The 22755-nt window shown below is 37.3% G+C and overlaps 1 long non-coding RNA gene across 1 annotated transcript in view; it reads left to right on the top strand.

Annotated features, from left to right (window-relative positions):
* The window catches only part of LOC140621309 (uncharacterized), a 53615-nt gene extending 32053 nt beyond the window's left edge, over positions 1–21562 (top strand). The window contains exon 3 of the long non-coding RNA XR_012021033.1: positions 21504–21562. This is a non-coding gene — a long non-coding RNA (uncharacterized lncRNA). The remainder of the gene's footprint in view (positions 1–21503) is intronic.
* The last annotated feature ends 1193 nt before the right edge of the window (positions 21563–22755 follow it).

The raw sequence follows: 22755 nt of genomic DNA, 5'->3' as shown, positions 1-22755 counted from the left end.
TGGGATTCGATCCCGGGTCTCCAGGATCGTGCCCTGAGCCAAAGACAAGCTCCAAACCACTGCGCCACCCAGGGATCCCTAAGATCAGTTTCTTAATTTCTTTCTCTGATAGTTCATTATTAGTGTATAGAAACACAACTAATTTTTGTGTATCTATTTTGTATCTTGCAACTTCATTGAGTTCATTTATAAGTTGTAGCAATTTTTTTTTTTGTGGAGTCTTCGAGTTTTCTATATGTTAAGATCATATTATCTGCAGATAAAGTTTTCTTTCTTTCTTTCTTTCTGATTTGTATGCCTTTATATCTTTTATTGCTTAATTAGTCTGGTTAAGACTTCCAACATTATTTGAATAAAAGTGCAAGAGTAAGCATCTTTGCCTTGCTTTTTAGAGGAAAAAGCCTTGAGTTGGTCACCATTGAGTCTGATACTAGCTGTGGGTTTGTCATATATGGCTTTTATTATGTTAAGTTACATTTCTTCTATAACTAGTTTGTTGAGAATTTTTATCATGACGGAAAACTGAATTTAGTCAGATGTTTTTCTGCATTAATCATATGATTTTTATACTTTGGTTTGTAATGTGGTGTATCATATTCATTGACTTGCCCATGTTTAAACAGACTTGTATTTCTAAAATAAATCCCACTTGATACTGTTAATTTGCTTTGCTAATGGTTTGTTCAGGAATTTTGCATTTATGTTCATCATGGATATTGGCTTATCATTTTCTATTCTTATAGTGTTCTTGTCTGCCTTTGGTAATAAGGTAATGCTGGCTTTGTAAAATATATTTGAAAACATCTTATTTTATTTTCTTAGAATAGCTTAAGAGAGATTGGTATTAATAATTTCTTTAAATGTTTGATAGAATTTACTAGGAAGCCAGCTGGTCCTGGATTTTTTTTTTTTTTTTTTTTGTTAGGAAGTTTTTGATTACTGATTCAATCTCCATACTAATCATGGTCTCTTTAGATTTTCTATTTCATTCTATTTCTTTATGATTAAATCTTGGTAGATTGTGTGTTTCTAGGAATTTATCTTTTCTTCTATGTTATTGAATTTGGTGGTGTATATTTGCTCACAGTAGTTTCTTATGATCTTCAATATTTCTGTGTTACCTGTTGTAATGTCTCTTTTTTCATTTCTAATTTTGTAATTTGGGCTTCCTTCCCTCCCCTCTTCTTTTTTTTTTTTTAATATTTTTTTCTTTATTTATTTATGATAGTCACACAGAGAGAGAGAGGGGCAGAGACACAGGCAGAGGGAGATGCAGGCTCCATGCACCGGGAACCCGACATGGGATTCGATCCTGGGTCTCCAGGATCACGCCCTGGGCCAAAGGCAGACGCTAAACTGCTGTGCCACCCAGGGATCCCTTTTTTTTTTTTTTTTGTATTTGGAAATGCTGCTTTCTTTTGGTTTCCATTTGCATGGGATAGCTTTTTTCATCCCTTTATTTTCAATGAACGTGTGTTCTTAATGCAGCATCTAGGGAAGTCAGATGTGCAATGTGCAGATTAGCCCCTATCAGGAAGAAGCTGAGGCTGAGTGTTTTTGCTTACTCACTCTGTGGTGAACCAAAAGAAATAGTTACTGGGAGTGCTTCTGAGCCCTAATAGAACCTCTTTGTTTTGTATGGTCTGTGAGGATCATGAATGCCAAGCTAGGTAGGCTCCCAGAGCAAGGTGATTTGGGGGGCCAGCTCTGTGAGTGACAGCCGTAGCAGCTGGTGTGCTAGGTATATGGACAGATTCATTTTGAAGGTGTTCTGACTCTCAGTTTTATTTTTGGCACAAGCCAGATTGAAAAGTGGGAGGAAGTGCCCTCTGGCAATTTCAGATTCTAGGGTGAATCACAGTCAGCACCTAGATAAGTGCTAACTAGAAGTCAAACCCTGGGGCATTAGTTTATAAAATATGCAGTCAAGTCTCTTCCAGGGAAAGACTAGGAGATGGGGGACATTTTTGCCTGCTCCCTCCACACTGGGTCTTGGTGTATAGCCATGATGAGTGTATTGTGCTCATTAACGACTGCTTCCTTGTTTGCTATAGTCCTGTGGGACTTGTAAACTAAGTCCTGTTGGCTTTCAGAGCTAGGTGATTTGGGGCCCTGTCCCTCAGGTGGCAGTCTTAAATGTTGAGGTGCATCAAACCCTTTGATTCTTAGAGAGAAGCTGGGAGTTGGGGTTCCCTCCTAATTGTACAGCACTGTGCTGAGGGTATAGTTTATGGTGTAAGAGAGCTTCTCAGTCCTTCCTCTGCATTTCAAAGGAGATATTTTCTCTATCACCTAATATATAGTAGTCACTCAGCTAGTTTTGGATTTCTCTCTGATAGAATTGCTCTGTGTGTGACTGTTCATTGCAGGAGTGTGTTGTGTTCATTGGAGGAGTAAATTTCGGAGAGCCTCCTGTGTTGTAATTAATATTGGTGACCAGAAAATACAGTGCTAACACAGACAAGAAAAATAGACAAGAGAAGCAACTAAACTCGGAAAATGATGATCTAGTCATAAAGAAAGAGATTACTGACTCATCTCTTATAACTTATATGTAATTTAAGCCCCTAGACCCAATCTGGCCATCAGTATCTGTCTAGTTCTGATGGATATAATTTTCTTATGGCCAAGTTAGTGGAGGTAAATTTTTTGTTGCCATGTAGTGGCACATAGTTGTGAAGTGAATTGTATGATATTTTGTTTAGATTAGATTAGAATTTGTGTCAATTTTAGAATAAGGAAATGAATCTGAAGAGTAAGATAAGTGAGCATTTCCAAATATTAAAAAAAAAATAGAAAGCAAAAATGTGATTTGGACTTTACTTGATCTTCTATTGTCATCATATGAAGAATTCTTCAAGTTCTTCTGAAGAAAGGGAAAATGAGTAAACATGTTTCTTATACTTAATGAATTTTGGCCCCAAATTGACAAATGTTTTTGAAAATCAATTCAAAGCTATATGACTGCCAGCAATTGGCAATTGCACATTGTAAAATGAGTTTCAGTGGTCTGAAGGGAAATTCCAAGACTCACAGTTAGTGTACTAAATTCAAGCTATGTCCATAAAGCAAGACAAACACTACCTTGGAATAACAAACTGTCTGGTATTCCTCACCATTTTAAAAACACATTGGAATATTTAAAAAAAAAGTTAATCTGGTATAAATCGTGTTGTTTGAAGTGGTTTCCAATTCAATATTGAATGGACATGGTGATTTGGTAACTATGTGCAAATCCTTGGAACAACTGGTGCCTATGCCAATCAAACCTTTTGAGTTTGCAGTTTAATGGGACAATGATTAAAGCCTTAGCACTGTGGCTGGTATATAGAAAATCTTTAAGGAATGTCATCTATTGTACCACTTTCACTAAAGGCCCAGTCCCAGAGCAGAATGCAGAAGAGGAGAAATTATTAATCATGCCATTCTGCATGCTATTAGAGATGCCACAGATTTCTCTTTTGATCCTGCAGTAAGTTAATAGTAAGTATTTCCTTCTATCATGGAGGAAAAAAAATGGAGGCTTTTTTTACATGTATAGAGGATGAAGTTCTAGAATTCAGCTTCTTAAGAGAAATAGGAAGCATAGCTTATTTGCTGCTTATTTCAGGATATGTCTTCTTGGATATGCAAATCAAAGTAAACAGAGTTGAGATTCAGCATGGTGTGAGTAAGCCTTAGGAAATGAAGTAAATGTGGGAGAGACTTCTGGGAAACACCATTGTCACTGCTAACCCACCAGCTAACATGGAGAGCCTGAGTAGAGATAGAATAGAGGAGTAGGTTGACAAAGGCAGATAGGCTTCATGTAATGAGCCAAGCCTGAAAGAAGACTCTTTTGTAAAAGCAGAAATCAGGGGACAAGAACCAAGTAATTGCACTCAATGCTAATTAAAGAGGTCATTGGGTCAAATAATGTTGGCAAATGAAAATTAGAACTTAGAAAAATTCTGAGTATTTTAAGAGGCAGCTACATAGGTGCCATAAAAAGGTTCAAAAGATTAAAAATAAAGCAAGGAAAAAAGGAAATTGATAAGGACAGAAGTGAGAAATAAACAATCTCAGCAAGCTATTGGGTCACTGAGGAAGGAGATGTACAAAAAAAAAAAAAAAAAAAGAATGCAGTCATCTGTCTAGATAGAGCCAGAGGATGAGCATTAGGGGAACATATGTAATCAAAACCTATTGAAGTCCCGGGTAGGAGGCTACAAAGGTTGGAATCAATTCTATCCTGGAATGTGCAAATGAGAGCTATCCCAGTGGGTTCCTATGCTAGAAAAGGAAGCTCAATGTAAAGGCACTCAAGGGCTTGCTGGGGGTGGAGACAGAAAAGGGGAGGAGGGCACAGGAGTCCACATGGGTGTTGTGATTTTCATTCTGGCCATCAGCCTCAATAATCTGGTTGACATTGCCCTCAGGATGAAGTTGGGGAATCTAGTTGGAGTGAATCTGAGAATTCTCCAAGAGAGTAGAAACAGTCTCCTTCCCCAAATGGAGAAAAAAGAAAAAAAAAAGTATGTTTCTCTCTCTTCTCATTATCAAGCTGATAAAACATCTGTTTACAGTTTCGCTCTTCTCAGCTATGTGCCCTCAATCTTAAGGTTTCACCTGCAAGAATTGACCAAAATTAGTCTAATTTTCTATGCAGGTTGTGACAGTGGCCCTTTCTCTTCTTGATTCCTGGCTTAAGATAATGGGAGAATAGAGTGAGCCAACCTCTCAAGAGGTGTAGGGCAGCTGATCGGCAGATTCTTGGTCAGTACTACAATTTCCATCTAGCAGATTTCCAGGACTCCCTGACACTACCTGTACTGGCCTCTTCATCTACCTGTACATGGTTCCAACTCACAGGGCATATAAAGCCTATGGGGATCTCTTGGGCAAGACTACATAAAGGTTAAGAATATTTAAATATCTGGATTTTACGTATGAAGTGAAAAATGCCAGGTACCACCTTCTTTGATTAATGGAACATATAAAATTATCAAGGAAGAGAATTTGCAACATTAGCTTCAAATATAATTTTAGAAAGTGATCTTGTTCAAATCGAAGAACAAAGGGAAGTTAATCAAATATGATCTTAGAACATACACATAAAATTATTTATAAAATATTCCTGAGCCTCAGAAATGTTAAAGCTAGTAATAAAGATAAAAATACACTCAATGCCATTGTTACATGTATATTAAAAGTTAGCTTGAAAATGTGGGAAGAGGAAAGGAATAAAAAGGCAAGTCAGTTTGGGTGAAAAATAACTGTTAATGGTCAGTGAACTGATTTTAAACTTTAACATACATTTGGCATAAAAGGGAAGTCATAAGTGCGTGTATGTATGGACAATATCTCCAAAGATGGTAACACTAGTTAAATCAGGGAAACACTGAGTGATGGGGGTTCAGAATGGTAGGAAGATGCACATTTTGCTGTATGTAATTTTGTACATTCTCATTTTTATGCAATGTAAAAGCTATTTAAAATTATTACAAAGTTAATTGAGTGAAAACAGGAAGGTGTAGAGTGGTATCATATTAAGATAACACTTAAGCATATTTAAAAAAATCTTACCAGTTAAGCAGTGATGTATATCAGATATGTGTAATATTTATGTAAGTATAAGTACACAAAGTGACGTGCAAGGATGCAGAGCAAAATCATAGCACTTGTCTCGGGTATGCACATAGTGGGAGGATAAGAGATGGGAGAACTATGATGGTTAAAGAGAAATTTGATATTATCTATAGGATTTTAATTCTTAAAAAAAAAGAAAGATTGGAAATGTTTGAAAATGTTACCATTGCTAACTCTAGAAGTGTGAATACGTCTATTTGTTATAATGTGCTTCTCCATATAGTGAGTTTTTGTAATTTCAAAGGGTTAGTTAATATTAGTTGACTTGATGATAGCAACAATTCATCCTTCTAGTATTTTTAGCTTTGTAGTTGTTACCTGAGGTTGGATGTGTTTATAGGTGATATACATTAAGGATCAAATGATAAAGAAGTGCCTATCCCCCAAAAGACACATTGCTGCAGAGTTTCTGGTTGTATGATAATTGCACTGGAGTCTTGTGGGTCCCCATAATTTAGGAGCATAAAATCAAAATAACAAACCAAAAGTAAAGATAAATATTTTCTTCTTTTTTTAAGATTTATTTATTTATTTGTTCATGAGAGACAGAGAGACAGAGAGAGGCAGAAACACAGGCAGAGAGAGAAGCAGGCTCCATGCCGGGAGCCCGACGCGGGACTCGATCCTGTGACTCCAGGATCGTGCCCTGGGTCAAAGGCAGGCGCCAAACCGCTGAGCCACCCAGGGATCCCAAGATAAATATTTTCTATTCATCCTGCAGAATTCATGATTTTTCTCCCTTTCTCCCTGCTCCTGTACATGTTTTTGATGATTTTGTTGCTCCATTTAGTCTCTTTATCCATCTTCTTCACTCCTAGCTCTTACTTTTTAGTGCTTTTAACATGCATCTTTTTTGTATCAGTGCTTTTGAAAAATGTGCATTGTGTGATATGCATATAATTTCAATTCATGTAGGTGTGTTGCTCCTATCTACTTCTACTATTTTTCATTATATTTACTAAAAACTTTTCAATATCCAACCACAGTATTTTGAGTACAACAAATCCATTGCTTCTAACCATTCCATGAGATTGCATGGTGTCCATCCATCATATCTTGCCGACCCAGCCATACTCCCCATAGGAGATTAACAGGTGGTCCTCCAGTTTTACTACTGCAATGAACCCCATGGCACATCTCCTATGAACCTGTGTGAAAATATCTGAGTCACACACCTACCAGCAGATTTGTGGAGTTATGTAGAATATCATCTTTTTATTCTGCACATCTATAGACAGGTTTGCTCTCCAAAATGGTTCTATTTGCCAGCACTCCTATATGCCTGAGTTCTCACCAGCACATGGCACATCCTAGCTTTCTAGTCTTAATCTAAAAGGTACAAAGTGAGATCTTGTTTTAATATACACATGTTATAGTACTAATGATCTAATCATTTGAGTATCTCTCTTTTTTAAAAGATTTTATTTATTTGAGAGAGAGAGAGCATACAAGGAGGGGGAGTGGCAGAGGGAGAAGGAGAAGCAGGCTCCCCACAGACCAGGGAGCCTGATGCAGGGCTCCATCCCAGGATCCCAGATCATGACCTGAGCCGAAGGCAGATGCTTAATCCACTAAGCCACGCAGGTGCCCCCATTTTGAGTGTAATTTTATATGCTTTTCTGATTTCTTCTAAAAATAGTCTGTTCATGATTTTTTGCTTCTTTTCCCTAGGGCCATCTTATTCTATTTACTTGTTGGTCTATAGAAATCTATTATATAATTACATATATATTTGTTTATTATATATTGCCTAAATATGCCTCTATTATACAGTTTATGCGCATCACACATTTATATTTATATATTTATTTGGAAATGTAGAAATTTCAAATATCTTCTGCCATTTTGCAATTTCCTCTTAACTTTGTCTATTTATTCTATGATTCACTGTCTAGAAATTGTTTTTTTTTTGATATAATAAAGGTTACCATTTTTGTCTTATATCTGCTTGTTTTTGGTATACTTTAAAGATATCTTTCTAAGACCCTGCCACAAAGATACTCTATGATATTTTCTTTCTAACTTTATTGTTTCATTGTTCCTATTTAGGTCTTTAATTGATCTAGAGTTCCTATTTGCATAGGATGTTATGTGGAAATCAAGGTTAATTTTCTTTATTTACAGTATGAACCATCTCCAAACTGAGAGCTAGTTGTAACTATAGGTAAAAAAAAAAAAAAAAAAAAAAGGATTATAACAACATTAACCAAAAATATGGCATTTTCAATAAAAATCTCCTGCATGGCCAAAAGAGGTACAGAACAAAGAAAGAGAATTACTTGGAAGACCCAAACAAATTTATACCCTGCCAAAATACCATTAGCCAAGCATCACTGCTTTATATTTGACATTTGTAGAATTATAGACCATTAGGAAAACATCAGACTAAGCTAACAGAAGCTACTGGCAGGGGTGGGATTTTTCTTGAATCTTAATGGCTTTCATGTGGATGTTGACTGATAGAAGGAGAAGGAAAACCTCTTTTTGATAAGGTACAAACAATTGTTTCAAACACTCTGACTTCACCTTGACCTGTTTCCAGATGATTTATTTGATCCTATAAATAGCTCCAGCTTAGACAACCCTTCACCCTTGGCTTTGCAACCCCAATTCCTTCCCTATTTATATCTTCGGAGACTGGCATTGCTTGTTCATGTAACAATGACTACTAAATCTAGATCTTTTTATCTTCTGCCCAACCTCACAAAAAATGCTGATGTTCAGAGTGTTGTACAGTAGACAGACTATCCATCAAGTCCGTCTTGCTGGCAGACTGGCTGACTTCTGTGTTTATGGAATTCAAAGACTTGCCAAGTAAATAAATATAGCAAAAAACACATCCCAAATTAGACATACCCCTAAATAAGTTATTGTAGGTAATTTGCCAAGAGCTTTCTTCCCTGACTTCCAGACTGCCTGTGTTTAAGGTCAAAAGGTTACAGCATTTTATGCCTGCCAGGATCTAGCATCCGGTCATCCCATCTGCCTAAAGAACTTTCCTGCTTATCACAGCAAGCCTAAGGAGTCTGTTTGAATTTATTGAAGGATTGTTAGCAAACCCGCCAGAGCTTCTGGCCTATTGTTCGTAACCAGTAGTATTATCTTTGAGTCCAGAGCACAGTTTATCTTTCCTCAGGAAGACAGATATTGAGACATTGAAGGGGCACACACTCTCTCTCTAGCCAATGATGAAAAATCGAGTCCAAAAAGTAACTCATATGAGGACTTATTTTGCTGTTTCTCAGCTACTGGATCAATCTGTCCAATTTCTAAATAGTTCTTGCTTTTATTTTGTTTTTACTTATTTATTTTTTTAAAGATTTTATTTATTTATTCATGAGAGACAGAGAGAGAGAGAGAGAGAGAGAGGCAGAGACACAGGCAGAGGGAGAAGCAGGCTCCATGCAGGGAGCCTGACGTGGGACTCAATCCTGGGTCTCCAGGATCAGGTCCTGGGCTGAAGGCAGTACTAAACCACTGAGCCACCCAGGCTGCCCTAGTTCTTGCTTTTATTGGGAAACGTTCCTGCTTTGCAGAGAGCAGTAAAGGGGAAGGCATAGGAAAGCTGGATGGGGTAAGGAAAAGAAACTGGAATTCAAAATAACTGATAATGAGATGCCTTCCTGTTCAAATCCAAGAAAAAGGAAGCTTTTGTGGTTGTTAAACTGGTCCAATTTCAATTAAACTTAAATCGTTAACTTTTAGAAGAGTACAAAGCAAAGGAATTTGCTAAAAATGTGTTATTTTAAAAAAAATAACTGTACTTTGATATATTTTTAAAACATAAAATATTTTAGCTCTAATTCTAGTTGATTCTAGAAGGGCATGATTAAGGGAGGGCTTCACATGCTGCATAGGGAAACCTAAGTGACTTTCTATGGTGACAAGAGCATAATTTAGTAACATCACATATATCTGGGGCTCAGAGGTCTAACACGCTTTTCCTTCTTGAGCACTGCCATGAACTTGGATTTAAGTTCTAAACATGTCTGATGGCTAAAACAAACATCACAAAGCCCTGGAAGCCAATATAAATCCCATAAGTGAATCTCATGCCCCAGTTTGGATGATTAACTTGATTTTTAAAATTACTTTCTCCATTTTACATTTGAGAAAATTGAAGCACAGAGGTGTAGAGAGCAAGCAGGGTCTGTATTATTCTATTTACCCTACAGATGAAAAAACCCAGGCTTAACAAAGGAGTTTAAGTATAAAACCATAAGAGATGCTTAACTATAGGAAACAAACTGAGGGTTGCTGAAGGGGAGGTGAGTGGGGGATGGGGTAACTGGGGGATGGGCATGACTTGATGTCATGAGTACTGGGTATTATATGCAACTGATGAATCACTGAATACTACCCTGGAAACTAATAATACACTATAAGTTACCTAAATTGAATTTAAATAATACACTATAAGTTACCTAAACCAATAAATATAATGCGGAAAAAAATATAGTGCCCAAGTTCTCACATCTAATATTTTAGTTTTCTAGAGAATGAATATGACTCAATTATGAAGAGATGCGCCCCAACAACCTTAACTCTTAGAAGCTTCCTTCTCAGGTTGTAACATGGAGGTGCCGCAGTACTTTGAGGCTGGAATATGTCCTAGGAAGGCCTGGCTTTATTGGCCCTTCAGCCGCCAGCTCTGTTTGTCAGTGTTGGTGGCTCCTCAGTCTTCCACCAACTTGTGATAAGTGATTGAACTAGATCAGAGGAGAGCCGAAGAAAGGCTAAGCCTGGGAAGTGGTTGGCTGAGTGGAAACATGAGATAGATTTGAGAAATGTTTTGGAAACAATATGTAAGATTGACTGAAAGGTAGACTTTCATCATGTACTCATTACCTCTCTGGGAAGTATCTCATGGCCTAATGGTGTCAGTTCAAGAGGTATCACTTCATTTGATTTATACTCCTTTAGTCCACAGTGTGTGTTTAATAAATAGTCCCCAGCCATATTTGCATCACAAGTATTAAGAATACACTTTGAATTGTTTTCTAGATGTATAGATTTTATGACCAAACTATATAGTGGCTGGGTTTCTACTTTAGAGAAATTAAATATCAGAAGATTACACTATACACTCACTGATGTCTTTTAATGATGTAACTCTTGATTAACACGGTCCTTTACAAAGTTGACCAGCAATGACAATACTATTGTATTAGTTCAGCCATCGGCAATTTTTAAAAAGTTATTACTGCAGCATAACCGACATGCAATGTTATACCAGTTTCAGGTGCATGACATGTTGATTTGATGATTCTACACGTGACTCTGTGCTCACCATGATAAGTGAGGCAAGCAGGTTTTCTGCAGTGAACTAGATCTCTCCTCAATGATTGAGGATATTACTAAATCATTTTCTTTATTGTGACCATTATTGTCATAACACAAGCAAATGCACCAAACCCAGATTCATCTTGCTTACTCTTAATCTTGCAGACATTATGGAGATCAGAAACACCTAAAGAGGCAACATGCCCTTCATCCTTCCTCTTTCCAGTAGCATCTTCATCTCCATTCTCCTGTTCAAAAAGAGCCGATTGCCCATAATAGATCAGTTAATCCTCATTATTTGTGATTAGGTATTTATAATTTTGTCTACTCCCTCCAATAGACTTGTAATCCACAAAACAATGCTTGCAATGTTTCCTGTCATTAGCAGACCCACGCTGAATAAAAAATTGGGTCACCTGATGCGAAGTGTCCTGAGGGTGACGAAGGTGATTCTCTATTTTCTTATTTTGGTTTTCCTTTCAGTGAACAACTATGCTTTTTCTGTTCTATTCAGTTTCCATTCTTTTCCCAATCTTGTGTGTTTTACTGGTAACTTAACTGTTTGACAAGATCCCCAAGAGCAGTAGTGAAGTGCTGTCTAGGACTATTGTGTGCATGAGATTGGGATGTGTGTTAGAGAAGTTTCATTTAGGAATGAGTTATGGTGTCATTGGCTGTGAGTTCAATGTGAGTGACTCAGCAATAGGAACATCCAGAAAAAAGGAAGAGAAAATTCTCCACCACCATGTGAGGCCATTCCAGAAAGAGCTAGAGTTACATGTGGAAGAGCTGAATGCATGGGAAAGCTAGGGGAAGGATGGAAACCTGGCTGAACCTATTCTTGAGATGACTACTGAGAAAAAATGTGCAGTGGGGAGTTTGTTGTATTGCTGAAAGCCAAAGAAGTTAAAGGTCACATCTCCCAGGGTCAAAAATCTGTTATCCTTCCTCCACTAGGGTTGGAAATTAGTGCATTTCAAAAGGTGATATGTTGTGGGAAACAAAAAACAAAACAAAACCCCACATGAGGGACAGATTGTGCAGACCAGAAGGATGTGAAAGAATGAAAAATTCTATAGAAATGGGGTTTTGTGGAAGAGTCATTTCCATGCTGATGAGATAGGCTCCTTTTCAGAGGATGTGGGCAAACAAATCAATGTAATGCAAATGGTGTTTAGGTTGGGGAAGGTGTTTTGAATAGAGGCTTGTGAGAACCTAGCCTTGTGTTTCCCCTAGAAGTAATAGTTCAGTATTTGCAAAGTCTGTGTTCCAGGCAACTTAATAGTACAAGGTATTCCAAACAGAAGGGGTCTGGTGTATTTGTCTTACATATGAAAAAAGGGATACCTGTTTTACAAAACAGAATTTCAAAACTGAGTTTCAAAGAATATTAATAAGTGCTATTAAAAATGCTTGGTTCTGCAATAAACCTAGTACATTTTTAAGTACTATATTTTACTAAGCATTTTAAACAAAACAATATCCTGAATGTGAAGGATCAAACACAAATACTAGAGCTCAGTATTCCAGATCTTTTCTAATTTGGCCTTGACCTTGACCCACTTGTCCAGTCCTCTCAGGTCTCTTTGCCCTTAGACAAGCCCACATCCCTAAAGCTGGTTACCCATTGACCAAACCTCATGTTTTTTGTCATTGTCCATCTTCCATACTCAGATACTGAATGGGCTCCGTCAGTTCAAATGCCAATCACTCAGTGAAGCCTTACAGTACCCTTCCACAATGGAAAAGGGAGGAAACATAACTAATATGTGGCATGACATTGATATTAATATGACTGTGCTGACTGCAATGTGGAGAATGGCTTGCAGAAGTATATGATGTGGTGTTTGTTAGATTCAGATATTTATTTAATAGCCATATCTTGAGTTTATATTCTAATTTACTAATCAGGACTTGAAGATGGGGATCATGGGTTTGAATTTTTTCCCTTGTGAAATAAAGGACGGCATCTTAGATGTAATATACTATCATACATTATAAAGAAGTCACTTTATGTAAAAAAGTAACATACACTTTGGTATTGTGTACGTTAGAATGTTAAAATAAGGTGAATGTTTTTATTAGACAAACAATATGCTTATATGTACAAATGTCACTTTGTTGAAGCTTTTATCTCCTTGAGAATATAGTATTGAACTCAAAAAGAAACAATTTAAACTAGAATTTAGCAATAAAAAGAAAACAATACTTGAGTGGAAAAAATAATTCTCAAGTTTGTGTTAGTTGAGTCACACCATGAGCTAGTAGAGTTTGGATAACCTTTCACCTTTTTTTATGTAAATACAAAAGGATGTATTTTGGAAGAAGTCATAAGAGTTGGAAATTTTCATCTTCTTTGGAAATAAATCAACTATAAGAGAAGACATTGAAAAAAGACTTGGATAGTGATCAAGTTTCAGTTCACAACAAAAGGATATGCATCTGGCCAGAATTTAAACTTAATAAAATTTAATGAACATTTTTTTTTCTGTCTGGATTTAGGAGCAGGTGGTAGTTTATCATTCATAAATATTTACTTGGTTAATTTTTTGACCATTAGTGTATATATAGGAAATGTGTAATTCCAGTTGAGTAGACTGAGGCACTTGCCTTTTCCAAGTGTAGATTGGCTTATTTTCTGGCTGTAAATTTCCTACCAGTAGGATGAGAGACATAATACAGCTTGATGTCAGGCAGGCCTGGGTTCCATCTGTAACTTCCATATGTAGGGCCATTGAGAAAATTCCTTAATCCCTCTTACGAGTTTTCTATTCTGGTTGTAACAAATTACCACAAATTTAGTCATCTGAACGACACAAATTTATTATCTTACAGTTTTGGAGGTAAGAAGTCCTAAAATCAAGATGTTGGCACTGTTGCATTCCTTCTGTTGGCCTTAGAGGAGAATCTATATCTTTTCCAGCTTCTACAGGCCACCTACATACCTTGGCCCGTGGCTCCTTTCTCTATCTTCAAGGCCAGAAGCACAGCATCTGCAAATCTTTCCCTCTCTCTATTTTTGACCTCGTTTTCTGCAATTGCATCTCCTTTTTGACTCTCCTTCCTCCCTCTTCCGTTTTTAAGGACTCTTATGGTTAAATTGGGTTCACCTGGATAATTTGGGATAATTTCCCCATCTTAAGACTTTTAAACACATCTGCAAAGTCCACTTTGCCATGTAAAGCAATATATTCACAAGTTCTGGCGATTAGGAGGTGGCTATTTTTGGGAAGACATTATTCTGTGTACTACACCTTCTAATTCTCATTTTTATCATGTCTACAGTGGAAACCACAGATAGTGCCTCACTCCTTGAGGTGAAATAAGCTCTTAACATACAAGTTGACATAAAGAGGGCACTCAGTTGCACAGAATTATTGTGTAAGAGTCTATACTGTGATGCTCAATTTAGTTTGCATTATTTTGGAATAGAGTAGTATACAGATAAACATTTTCTAGGTGAGACATTTAATATTTTCAACTCTTATTTATATTTATTCATTGTAATGATTTTAAAAGTGAATCTAAGTGATGTACATGATTTTTCTTAAATAGTATATAATTAGATGATTATAATGACATTCTAACAAGAGGATAGAACTTTAAAATCCGGTAAACATGGGTTCTAATCTCAGTGTTGTCACTTGTCAGCTGGATAGCCCTCAGCAATTTATTTAACTTCTTTAACGTTGTTTCCATGTTTAAAAAAATAGGGATAGTAGCATTTACTCCTTAGGATAGCTTGGGGGGTTAAATTAAGAAAATATAAGATAAAATATCCTATTTATGTTTGAGGGCTGCTGTAACAGCCCTCTACTATAAGCTTAGAGATTTAGAGATTTAGAGATTTAGAAAACCAGAAATTTATTCTACCACTGTTCTAGAGATTGGAAGTCTGAAATCCAGATATTGGTGCATTCTAGGAAGGAATGCTTCCTTCAGTTTCTGGAGCCTTCTGGTATTCCTTTATGGCAACATTACTAATCTCTGCCTTCATCTTCTTCCCTGTGTGCCTCGCTGTGTCTTCTTTTCTTATAAAGACATAAATCATTGATTTAGATCCATCTTAAATTCAAGATAATTTCATCTCAAGATCCTTACCTGATTATGTTTGTGAGACCCTATTTTCCACTAAGGTCATATTTTGGATTCCAGGTAGGTATAAATTGATGGAGATGGGGGCTCTATTCAACCCACTATAATACTATTACGTTGTCTCATATAAAATGTTTTATTATTCTCATTTTCTAAATCTCAATATGTTGAATCATAATATTTTGAATTTCATTTACTCAACAAGTAGTAATTGTCTAGTGCAATGGACTGAATGTTTGTGTGCCCTGAAATTTAGATGTTGAAGACCTAATGCTCTTACCCAGGCTGTGCCCCAGAACGGGTGACCTACTTAGAATTGGCCTAACAAATCTTTCAGTTACAGGCAAAACCACAAAAGAAGAAGCGACTAACAAAAGCCAGTCAGAACCTGAATGATCCAAGATGGCAGCTGATTTGACCTTAATCAACCCCAGGCATAATTATAAGTGAATTATATTACATTAGCATGGTAAATGACACACCCTCAGGAGCCATGACAGTTCTGACCAAAGCCTATTAAGTAAGAAAAAGAGGTGGCACTCCAGTTCCAGGAAAGCCCTGCTTCTTTCCAAAATAGCTTATGCATAATCCTCCCCTTATCACCCTGACCTCATAAAACCCAAATGTACCCAAATAAGAAGTTGATTTATGAACTTGATTCCTGCTTCTCCATGTTTTGGGCACTGAATAAATTTTGGGCTGTTAAATGCTCAGCCTCAGTTCTGTTTTTGGCTTTGCTACATAGGATTGAAAGTAACTCACAAGGAAAGACAGGGGGTCTCCTCAGGGTTCCTAACCTATTACAAAAAGGGAAATTAGCAGCAATTCCCACTGTGATGATATTTGAAGGAGGGACATTTGAGGACTAACTAGGTTATGAAGGTGGAGCCTTCATGAATGGGATTAGGGTTTTTATAAGAAGAGTCCCAGGAATGAGCTCACTCTGTTTCTGCCATGTGAGGAACCTGGAAGAGTTCTCTTACCGGAACCCAACTATGTTGGCATTTGATCTTGGACTCTCCGTCTCTTCAGCTGTGACCAACAAATTTTTGTTGCTTATAAGCCACCCAGTTTGTGGTATTTTGTTTTAGGAGCCTGAGCTGACTCTGACTAATACACTCAGTAAGTCCTAGCACTGAATTAGGAGCTAGAAGCCCTGTACTCAGAGTTCCTTAATTTTTCCAAAGCTAAATTACTATACAATTTTATTTTTCACTTGGTATTTATCACATCCTTTACTGGATTCCAGCTTTCATACCCTCCTTCCCAGAGTTTGGCTCTTGCTACCTCAATTTGTGAACCCTGTGTTGTCTAGAGGAATGAGCCTTTTCCACAACCACACACTGACTCCATAAGTGTGGCTTCAGGCTTAGTTTTTTTTTTTTTTTTTAATTTATTTTAATGATTTTTTCGGTGTATTTTTTTATTAGAGTTCGATTTGCCAATATATAGTATAACACCCAGTGTTCATCCCATCAAGTGCCCTCCTCACTGCCAGTCACCCAGTCACCCCACCTCCTGCCCACCTCCCCTTCCTCTACTCTTCGTTCATTTCCCACAGTTAGGAGTCTCTCATGTTCTGTCACACTCTGATTTTTCCCACTCATTTTTTCTCCTTTCCCCTATAATCCCTTTCACTATTTCTTATATTCCCTGTACAAATGAAACCATGTTTGTCCTTCCCCGATGGACTTACCTCACTCAGCCCAATACCCTTCAGTTCTATTCACATTGAAGCAAATGGTGGTTATTCATCGTTTTTAATGGCTGAGTTATATTCCATTATATATATAGACCACATCTTCTTTATCCATTCATCTGTCGATGGACACCAAGACTCCTTCCACAGTTTGGCTGTTGTGGACATTGCTGTTGTGAACATTTGGGTGCAGGTGTCTCAGTCTTTCACTTCATCTGTATCTTTGGGGTAAATACCCAGTAGTGCAATTGCTGGGTCGTAGGGCAGGTCTATTTTTAACTCTTTGAGGAACCTCCACACAGTTTTCCAGAGTGGCTGTACCAGCTCACATTCCCACCAACAGTGCAAGAAGGTTCCCCTTCCTCCACATCCTCTCCAAACATTTATTGTTTCCTGTCTTGTTAATTTTCACCATTGTCACTGGTGTGAGGTGGTATCTCATTGTGTTTTTTTTTTTTGTATATTTTTTATTGAAGTTCAATTTGCCAACATATAGCATAGCACCCTGTCAAGTGCCCCGCTCTGTGTCCATCACCCAGTTTTTAGAAATGACAAATACCCACCGTTTGCTTCAACGTGGATGGAACTGAAGGGTATTATGCTGAGTGAAGCAAGTCAATTGGAGAAGGACAAACAGTATATGGTCTCATTCATTCAGGCTTATTTTTGATAACAGGTCTTTGGAAAGCTCTCCTCCCATCATCAGCCTTAACTCATCACAAGGTCCCGTCTTAACCTCTGGGGCTGGATTCTTGTCCTGATAAATGTAAGGAGAGGTGCAAACAATTAAATGTGCTGGTGGTTTAGCAAGGAGTCAAAGAGGTGACAACATCTAGAAGAATGATTAGGGAGGAAAGAGTACCAACAAAGCCAGCAACAAATGTAGGGGCCCAGGGAGGGGATAGAATTCTGGGTGTTGAAGGAAATACAGGTGCTGTTTTTGGTGCACAGCAGTAGGTGAGGTGAAAACAGCAGGCTGGTGCAGCTTCACTAGAAATGTCATTGCTGTGAGCAGTGACAGACTCACAGCTCTTTGATCTGCTGGATTTGGCACAGCTCAAAGGAGTTTCCCTTTGATCCTTTGCCTCACAGTGAGGCTCTCAGAGGTGTTATAGCTGGTTTCGTGCACTTTGTGGCTAAGCAAAAATATAGTTGGACTCTCCACAACAGGAGATTGCTCTGGAGGAAGGACTACCAGACACAGATTACTGTAATATTCTTGATGAGAAAGGTTGACCCAAAGTCCTGGGAATAGAAATAGAATGGAGAGTCCAACATACCTATGAAATCTACTTTGTGGATGTGTAATTGACATTAATTAAGCAGTTATCTAAATGTTTGCCAAACTGCTTGATTCTAAGATGTACACTATTCTTTCTTCTGTTTTAACATCTCTGAAATTGCTATACATCTTAATTACTGATGGCCTGCCAGTAGCTGTGATGTAGTAGTTTTCCTTAATTGCTTATGCATAGACATAAAAAATTCTGGAATGCATGATAGCATTTGGGAAGAGAAAGGTGAAACAACTTTTTTTTTTAAAGAAATATTACACCATCAACATTCCTGATAACACAGAAAATGTTATTGTATATAGACACCAACCATTCTGACCTGAAAAGTATTTCAGATTATTTGGGCTGTGAATGAATATGGAGACATTTTACAATGTTTTATTTTTGTGAAAAAGATATAAAAACATAGGCATAGATAGGCTTTTTAAATACGTATAAAATAAAAATTTCAAGTGATAGGAATGCAAATGCCGTAGTTCAATTGGCAGTATTTTTTGAAAAGAATGCATTTTAAAATTAAAACTTTGATTTGATGAAAATACAGTGACAATGATCACAATTGCACTTGTGATATAAAGACACAGGGAACACAAAGCAAGTCTAGAATGGAATGATAAATTTAGTCTTCTAATTTAGGCAGAGCTACCCTGAGGAAATAGTGCTAAAGATAAAACTTTACATATAAGTAGTTCATTTAGATAAGAAGTAGAGGGAGAGCCCCTTTAAGGCAAAGAAGCACAGAAACTGGAATAGATGGGGAAGAGAGCCTTCTCCAGAACAGGTCCTGCTCACAACTTGATTGCAGAATTCTGGACTCTAGAACTGTGAGAGAAGAAACTTCTTGCTTTAAATCACCAAGTTTGTGATAATTTGTAGTGGCAGTCAGAGAAAATGAATACAAATGCTTAGGATGAGCTTTTAGGGAGAGAAGAGGACGACTGGGTTTGAATGAGACATTCTTACATGTAAAGGATTCTACAGAAGAACAAGTTGACAGAGAAATAAGAAATAAGAAATGAACAGAGAAAGAGAAGCATGGTGTCATGGAAGCCAAGGGATATAATGCTTCAAAAGGGAGGGAGTTGACAACTGCATCAAAAGCTGCCCAACTATGAAGTGGCAGGGCTCTCGATATGGTCCTTGGGTTCAGCTACGTGGAAGATATTAGACCCCACGTGGATGTAAAACAGATTGTTTACCAGGAATTATGGTGCCATAGAGTATCTCCCTCAGTATTAGTCACCTCCTCTGTGACTACTTGTGTATAGAATGTGCCAGAAATGATGCTGTGTGACTTCTCAGGCTAGTTTTTAGAAGATTACTTTCACTTTGCTTGTTGGAATCCTTGTGAAGAGCCTTGAGCTGCCATGCTGTGAGGAAGCTTGCAGCCCACACAGAGACACCTATGAAGAAGGAGAAGCCATGAGACTATATAAAGAGAAAGAGGCTTACAGCTACTCCAGGCTACGGGCTCCAGCTCCACTGAACTGAATATTAAGAGATAACTGGATCCATCAAGTGGAACCTCTTCTGACTCAGAAAAACCTGGATAGATAATAAAATAAGTGTTGCTATTTTAAGCCACTGTTATTTAATACAAGAAAAGACATGAACAGAAATCTCACAGAGGAAGACATAGACATGGCCAACATGCATATGAGAAAATTTTCTGCATCACTTGCCATCAGGGAAATACAAATCAAAACCACAATGAGATACCACCTCACACCAGTGAGAATGGGGCAAATTAACAAGGCAGGAAACAACAAATGTTGGAGAGGATGCGGAGAAAAGGGAACCCTCTTACACTGTTGGTGGGAATGTGAACTGGTGCAGCCACTCTGGAAAACTGTGGGGAGGTTCCTCAAACAGTTAAAAATAGACCTGCCCTACGACCCAGCAATTGCACTGTTGGGGATTTACTCCAAAGATACAAATGCAATGAAACGCCGGGACACCTGCACCCCGATGTTTATAGCAGCAATATCCACAATAGCCAAACTGTGGAAGGAGCCTCGGTGTCCAACGAAAGATGAATGGATAAAGAAGATGTGGTTTATGTATACAATGGAATATTCCTCAGCTATTAGAAATGACAAACACCCACCATTTGCTTCAACGTGGATGGAACTGGAGGGTATTATGCTGAGTGAAGTAAGTCAGTCGGAGAAGGACAAACATTATATGTTCTCATTCATTTGGGGAATATAAATAATAGTGAAAGGGAATATAAGGGAAGGGAGAAGAAATGTGCGGGAAATATCAGAAAGGGAGACAGAACATAAAGACTGCTAACTCTGGGAAACGAACTAGGGGTGGTAGAAGGGGAGGAGGGCGGGGGGTGGGAGTGAATGGGTGATGACACTGGGGGTTATTCTGTATGTTAGTAAATTGAACACCAATAAAAAATAAATTAAAAAAAAAGAATAGTAATCAGAACATGATGTATGGAGCTAAGTGAAGAAAAGTAATATGCTCTCATTATTTGAATCTGTTCTCAACAAGATCACAAACGGGAATTTCAGAACCACTTTGAATTCTTTAATTTTATGGAGCCAAATTGGCACTTGAAAAACTTTTCCCATCAAAGTTTTGATCACACTGCACTCTGGGATATAACTGAAAGTTGTTTTATTTTCTCATAAGATTCATAGTAGATGGATCTTACGTGTACAACTTAGCAATTTACTTCTTAGTTTTCAGCACATATTTGGCATCAATCCTGAGTTTGGGTTGTGAAAAATTAAGCTTTTGGGCAAAATTCCAAAACTAAATGGATGCTTATGCTAAATCTACAATTGCTTATCAAAGCATATTGATTCTAAATGTAATTCATAATTCAGATTAAAAAAATGTATAACACCTCTAACAGGGTCTAAGGTAATACCCCATAATCTAACATAAATTAATGTAGCAAAATGTACCATATTCACTCTAACTTAAACAAATACAGACTATAAAGATTTCATATCAAGCCATTGGCTTATAGCCAGAATAATTTGAAGAAAGAAGTGGTTTTTTTCAGGACATTTTGTGTTTTGGAATTATGGATAAAGGATTGTGCATCTACACCTGCCCTATTTCCCTACCCATGACCACCCACCATACCTAAGGAACTGAGCCTGGGGAAAGTTGCAACCACAGACTGACTGGTTTCATTATTAATTAATCATCACCATGTTCAAAGGGACCCTTGAAATTGCCTGGTAATTCCACCATGTTTCTTTGGTCTCTCATTAAAATTTCAAAACAATTATTTTTCTCTTTACTTGTAGTGGCAGACTTCGTTTTATAATTTCCAAAGAAAACAAGGCCATTGGGAGAAGATTTTCTCAATTTTCTGATATCAAACATGACTCCTGTTATAATAGGCATTTTCTATACCTTCTACTTCAGGCCCACTTTGCCCTATGCTTACAATTCTGTCTTCTCCTTCTCAGGAACCTCCTGCTATTGATTTGCCCTATTTTAAACAAGATAACTCTTAGTTTTCTGTTTTTCAGTGTTGGATAAGTGATGATGGACTAGGTTACACTGGAATACTGGAAGACAAGGTAATGATATATCAAGGGTGTTTATGTGTTTGGGAGATACTAACTAGATGGATGGAACTGGAACCATTAATTCATAAGTTACCCATGAAGGTTATTACTGAAGCTTTGGACATGGGCACAATTGGCCAGAGCGAAATTGTATAAAGTGAAAAGGGAAGAGGATCCAGACCTGGGTCATGAGTTAAATAATCAGTAAGCTAGGGTGCTTTCAAAAGAGATTGATAAAAAGTATCCAGAAAGGAGGGAAACCAACACATTACGCTCCATACAGAAATGACAAACTTTTCCAGAAAATTTAATTGTAATGGGGCAATTAAAACCATAAACTTGTAGCTGGAGATGAATGAACGGAATATGTAGGGGTTTTCTTTATCCTTTTCACATGGGAGCACACTACGTTATATGGCTACAAATGGGTTTCTTCCAGGGCATTATGAACCCTTAATTAAGGTTATGGTCAACAAACCTATTATGTCTTATTATTTATGTGCTGTTCTTAATTAAGTCCTAATAATTATTTCTATTAATTATGGTCAATAAACCTAATCCCCAACTTCTTGGTTCATTTGGGTTACTAGAAGTTGAATAAAGCATATTTGGTATTCTTGGTATGGTCACAGTCAAGTTGTATCTCATCATCTCATGATATTTGTAGAGTATTTTGTCCCTATACTGGTATGATTGTGGGTATAAATGCCACCACAAAGGAGTTCAGGAAGTGAAGATTGAAGACATCTTAAAAAAAAAAAGGGAAAATATAGTTCCATAAATATTGCCCTTTATTTTGTGATTAATGATCCACCTCCAAAACACCTTTGAAATTAGAGAGACTGAGTAAGGGAATAGTATAAAAGAAGGTGCCAAATCACCCTGGTTATGGCATAACGGTCTGCAAATGGACAGACTGCAAAACCTCAAATCCTTGTAATTAGAGTCATATGGTTCAGGTCACTTTTCTTCTGAAAGTACTATTTTTGGAAAATAGATCTTTAGTAAGTATTGTCTCTACATTTTCACCATAAAAACAACAATTTAAGATAAAATACAATCTCAGGAACCAATATCATGACACAGTGAAAGCACATCCAGTGTGCTGTAGATCCTGTATATCCTGACTTTTTGCACAATACATCTCCAGGAATATCTGTTTTAAAAAATAGATTCGTTTTCTCTGCTTTCCTTAGGCTTGTTTAATATTGTG

This window comes from Canis lupus, chromosome 30 (assembly GCF_048164855.1).
Source record: "Canis lupus baileyi chromosome 30, mCanLup2.hap1, whole genome shotgun sequence".
In the NCBI taxonomy this organism is placed as follows: Eukaryota; Metazoa; Chordata; class Mammalia; order Carnivora; family Canidae; genus Canis; species Canis lupus.
Note: the sequence above shows the minus strand (reverse complement) of the source record. Positions and strands in the feature narration are given on the sequence as shown.